The sequence below is a fragment of the Mastacembelus armatus genome, chromosome 13 (genome assembly GCF_900324485.2).
Source record: "Mastacembelus armatus chromosome 13, fMasArm1.2, whole genome shotgun sequence".
NCBI classification, from domain to species: Eukaryota; Metazoa; Chordata; class Actinopteri; order Synbranchiformes; family Mastacembelidae; genus Mastacembelus; species Mastacembelus armatus.
The window spans coordinates 22,001,197-22,007,196 of NC_046645.1; the positions used below are offsets into that span (position 1 = coordinate 22,001,197).

At 38.3% G+C, this 6,000-nt stretch overlaps 1 protein-coding gene across 1 annotated transcript in view; it reads right to left on the minus strand.

Annotated features, from left to right (window-relative positions):
• The window catches only part of cntn5 (contactin 5), an 88,625-nt gene extending 83,018 nt beyond the window's left edge, over positions 1-5,607 (minus strand). The window contains exon 1 of the mRNA XM_026330313.1: positions 5,322-5,607. The gene's annotated coding sequence lies outside the window, so the exon portion shown is untranslated. The remainder of the gene's footprint in view (positions 1-5,321) is intronic.
• Positions 5,608-6,000: the final 393 nt, after the last annotated feature.

Consider the following 6,000-nt stretch of genomic DNA (forward strand, 5'->3'; position numbering starts at 1 on the left):
AGACCCAACATATATACATACATAAATACATTATCTATACCTGCTTATTCCTAACCAGGGGAACGGGGATCTGCTGGAGCCTATCCCAGCTCTCTTTGGGTTAAAGGTGACCCAACATACATTACACTCTAAATGATATAAATGAAAAAAAACTTACTAACTACATACACAAACGATCTACCTTAACAGTCTGTCAAAAAACAGTATCTTACACAGAATACTTCCATTCATCCATTTTCTTCCACTTTATCCAGAGCCGGGTCAGGAGGGGGGGCAGTAGTCCAAGGAGACATGTCCAGTCCTCCCTCTCCCCAGACACTTCCTCCAGCTCAGAATACTTTAACACTTAAAATTCATCTTTTAAACGAAAGGAACATAAAAGAAAATCTGTCACTGACTCCAGTAAAAACTCAGTAATGCAAAAAGACAGGATTTAACTTATAAAATTATTATTTAATTAACAATCTGCATTGACGCTGTTAGTTTATTTTTTGGTTTTAGCACTTACTTTTACAAGAGCCTGATAAGTAATGTCACATTAACGAGCTAGCAAAGAGAAGTGTTGACCCACAGGGCCTAAAGACATTTTCATTAGGGCTAAAGATCAAAATGTAAAAAGGCAATTCTACATAATTAGCAGTAATAACAAACGTTATATGAAGGTTCATTGATCTCTCGAGGTGTCTTTGATTTATGTGGACAGTGTTGATGCTCGCCCAGAGTTACACTCTGTCTTTGGAGGTTTGTCTTATTAAGATACCACTAAAATAGAGAAAGACTTGTAAAGAAAGGTTTGGGCTCCAATGAATTTTAAGCAGGGTAAAAAATTGCCCCTAACTAATTCTTTTGGGGATCAATGCCTTGTCTGAGGTAATGAGAAACAGAAATAAATGTAGAGTACAAAAGACAAAGCAAGTGAGATGCTCTACTGGTCATAGATTAGGGGAGAAGGAGGTGCTGCTAAAACTGGTTCAAGTAAAGTTTATGCACAAACCTTTCTTGCACCCTTTTATCCCATTTTACTGTCTTCCACTCATAGTATTGTTTCCTAACTCAAAAATAAACATATCAAACTATAATATAAATCACATTTTTACTTTCTTGCACTGAAGGTTAAAGGTATGACAGTAATTTCAGATAATCTTTCATTTTGTACTATCAGCATGATTCAGATATAGCCTAAGACCCTATATTTGGCTGTATTTAACTCCTCTGAAACCTCATAGCCAATTTCTACACCATCTCACTAATCTGTCTAGAGCATGAGATTGTTAGATATTTGGAAGATAAAAAATCAAAGAGTGTTGTGCTTCATCATGGTCCTAGTAGATAAGGCCCTTTACTGTCACATAAAATCAGGAGCTGCCTACTGAAAAACACTCCATCCTCAGGCTACTCCCCAACATCCCCATCACCACTACTCTCTCCATAACATCTCCACAAATACTTGTTCACTTCACTGACAAACTACTTCAAGAGTCAAATCAAACTTACTACCATCTATTCCAACACATGAGCAATATTACTAGTGAAAAATGTGTAAAATGTACTACAGGACACATTTGAATCCTACAAGGAAAATGTTTAATTTGTTCCTCTAATGGTACATTTTCATGTTACAATATCAGGAGCAAATATTTTAATAATGTACATCTTAAATACCCTTTAAATCATTTTTAATTGTGTCATTCTTTCTTCTGGATTTTTCAAACAATATTCTCATTTCCAACTACTATTTAAAAGCACACAACCCTGTACCATACATGCAATTAATAACCTTTAACATTTTCACCACCACCCATTTAAGCAGTTGCACAGAGGAAGCCTGCGGCTATCTGCAGATGACTTGCTCAAAGTTAACACAATGAGGACAGCACAAAGACAAACAGATAAAAGAACGACATAATTAACCAACCTGAGGCTGTAGGATATATTAGCTAACCAAATGTGTTATTTCAGCTGCTAACTACGAAAGGTTAGCTTCCAAGCTGCAGAAATCGTGAGAGATGCTGCCATATCACTGATCATGTAAGGATTTGATGTACAATCAGCCACCTGCATCAAAATGGCCAGATCAGCGCACTGACAGAAGTGCACAATGAAGACAGGAAACTAAAACTCTCATCCATACGAAGAATGTAATACTATAATCAAATTAACAGTGCTTATTTTGTAGTTCACACATGTTTTAGTATGACAACATCAGCATGACTGAAGACTGTCTGTTTGACTCACTGGACATCACATCCAAGTCAATTCACAACAGTGACAAGTGCAGAGGGTGCTGAAAGACAGTCTTTCCTACACAGATGCTTCTCAGCAATTATAAAAATTAAGTTGTCAGATGGGTCCTGAGGGACATTTGTTTTTCAGGATCTGCAAGACCAGTGGGCCTGCCCTTACAAACAAAGTGCTAAGGCAGTCAAGGAAGGGTTTCCTACTGTCAGGATTACCAACATTAATCTTAAAAAAATGTATGTCATCTCAAATATTACCAGAGAGAGATGCCCAGGACCTACAGCCTTAGTCACCGTTGTGTTCGTAGAACAAAATTTCACCTCTATATTTTTTGCATGTCCTGAAATTTCTCTGCACTTCTTAGCTTCATTTTTGTCACTATATAGGAAAAGCTACCTGGTGCTCTATAAGCTGAATGCTGTCTTTGAATATCTTTGCTCACATCATATAAAAAAGACAAAACACTCTTCGGGGACATGTTGAGTACAAAGTCTGATTTGCACTGCATTTTCACTTTATTAGTCTCAGATTTGTGAGTGAAAATCAGACTCCCTTAGGTGCCATTGTCTTGGTTTCTCTCCCTAGCTCCTTTCTCGTCAAAGCTGGTTCGTATTTTTTCAAGTGTCCCAAGGGTTAGCCTTCACTAGCATTGTCATTTTCAATTAGCTATACCCTAAACGCATGTCTGTTGGTCCATGTCAATAATCATTTCATTTTAAAGGAAGGGACAGCTGTAACTTCAAGACACATTCCATTTGTGTCAAGTTTAGCTGGTCTACTAATTTGCATTTCATCTCACAACTGCCCTCAAGTGGATTTGTAAACATTTTAAGCATGTATTGCAAGCAAATAACTGATTATACATCCGATAAGGAAAGGGGTAACCTCTAATTCATGCAAAGTGAAGCAGGCACAGCTGTTCATTCCCTCCATCTATTCCCCTGATGTGCAGGTGAAGCTCCTTTTGATTAGGACTGTGTCTGGCAACTTCCTACATCTCTTGGTGAGAAACCATTTTAGATGATCCCAGGAAATTAATCTAAGTGGTGGAGTGGGCTGACAATCATTTAAGCACATTAGGTCTCATGAAATATATATCTAGATTAACATTATGGCAAATTATATCCCATTTGAAATCACAAGCATGCCTCCAATCTAGGCTTCCTTCATTAAGTCTTAATGGATGCTTTATAACACTAACAGAAAACCACGGTCATAGCATTCAACTATGATACAGGTTACATGATTTTAGCACTGCGTTACAATATTACAGGTAAAAGACATAGTTATTGCTGTAAATAAGAAAAATTCAGACATCCAGTTCATTAATTAAGTTTAAATACCATGTCTGCCTTTCATTGAGAAACAAAATGCCAAATAATTTCCCTAAATTGGCTAGAATTTCTTTACATGAAAGTAAAACTGAATACTGTTTTCAGGCATTTACCATAGATAGATAGATGGAGATAGAGGATCTGACATAACAGTTCTTCAAAGAATATGAATGTAATTGTGCTTGAAGAAAAAAAGACTGAGACAGTTGCTTTTCTCAGCTCACATCTCACTTTCACTTCTACATAAACACACATACCGTAAAGTATGTCACTCAACCTGACGGTCAGGACCTCATCTACATGTTACAAATAAATTTTAGGCATCACCATTTATAAAATGACAAAACAAATATTACTTCTCTACAGAAAATGATTACCACATTTTTCCACTCATTTTTTTCCCTTTTCTTGTTCTTGGTTCAGCCTATGAAACACATGTTGGAATTGTTAGAATTACATATTAGCATAATCTGAGACCAATCCTGGCGTGTCTGAAACATGCAGACCACAAACTAGTTTCTGTATTTTTAGAAGAAAAAACTGGTCCAAAGGTTCATAGTTTAAATCTTGAAGTGACATACTTTGTGATTTTAAAATAGAACCTACTATTAAAATAGTTTGCAGCTGTGTTGTAGCATCTCTGAATGGACCTGCATTAAAAAAAAAAAAAAAAGCCACAGCAGTTTAATGATTTACTGACAGCAGACATGTTTAAAGGTTGTACTTTCCTCTGGCAGACTTTATTCTGTCTGTCACCACTTTGCTAATCGCTGTCACTGAAAAGAAAGCTACACAAACCTAAAAGAAAATAATATTCCTAATTGAGTATTGCCTTAATAATAACCCTTGCTCCCTCTGCAATTTTCAAACAGTGATAAAAAAGCCAAATCCATACGATCAAATAAGAATCTGTGACCCCCCCCCCCAGCCACATTGCACAACCATCACCAACACAATCAGATGACAGTATTACACGAAACATTTAACTGCAGCGATGCTGCAAAATTAGAGTGTGGGAAATTTGAATATCTCCATTAGATAATTCCTCTGGGTCTACTTGTGTGGTAAGTGGTGTGTTAGAAGCCTCCTGCTCTGCTAACCTAAAAACGCACTCCCCAAAACAAAATAGACCTGATAGACCTGCCTCTGCCCTTACAGGGGACCTCTTTCCTTTCACAAAATATTTTCATGGAGCCCTCTGAGCCCCTATCAAAAGCAGCTACACATCAAAACCACTTCAATGTAAACACATTTCAAAGTATCTCTGTTTTCCAGACTGTTGAGTGTTCAGGGTATGACACGATTAATTTGAGCTCAAACCTGAAAATATTACTTCAACATGCTCATGGCATAACAAATAAACCACTGGTTTCATTTTGGCACTGTAGTGTGTTTGGGCATCTTCACTAACTCATCGGCTTCATCAGCCACATGCTTAATTTTCACTCCATTCACTCTTTAGGAAAAAGCTGAAGTTACTGAAACAAGAAGAGATGTAATCCAGACTGGAGAGCAGGACGATGTCAGTCAAAACCACAACAACTTGACTATCTAGGTAAGTGACACCATTTAAAACTATTCAGCTCCATTTGCCTATTTTTTATCTCTAGCATTATCGGCAGAACTTATGTATCCCTCTCCCTCTCTCTAAACACAGCATGCCTTCATCATCATACCAATCACAGCGATGGCTCCGTTACAAGCCGAACAAAAACAAATGGAAACCAGAAAGTACAATAGTTTACTCACGGAAATACAAAAACTCGTCCCTCGTTTCACTTTTTCTTTCCTCTCCAAGGCAAAACCAGTCGAGGTGACCGCCGTAGTGCCTTTCCCTCCCGACCCAAACGGCGGAATGGCAGCGGTGTCAAGAAAATCCACTGAAGTCCGGGTCCTCGTCTCTGTCGCTCTATCTGCTCTGCCAGCCTGAACTGTACATCCTCAAGTAAAACAACAAAAATAAATACATTTATTTATGTCTGCGTCCTGCTCTTTTACCCCCCGAGCGCGTAACCGCTTCTTCCACTTCGGGGAGCTTTCTGGCGGCGCCGTGCGTCCTGGTCTCCTCTCAGTCCGCCTCCACCGCTGCAGCCGGCCGAGGCTCTCTGCAGCGCTGCATCCAGTCTCACTGGTGCTGAGGAAAAATAGGTGGCCCTCACTTTGTTACAAGGAGTGGCATCCAGTTCCTGACACCGCGAATGGTAATCCCCATAAAATCTGATGTCTGACAGCCACATTTGCAGGTTGAAACATGTAAAACTGTAAAGTTTAATTATAGGAGTAAACAAAATAAATGTGTGTGTGTGTGTGTGTGTGTGTGTGTGTGTGTGTGTGTGTATTTATATATATTTTATGTATGTATATATATATTTCAAAGACATAAGTTGGGAAATGGAAGAAATGGACATTTAGCTCAAATGAATTACCT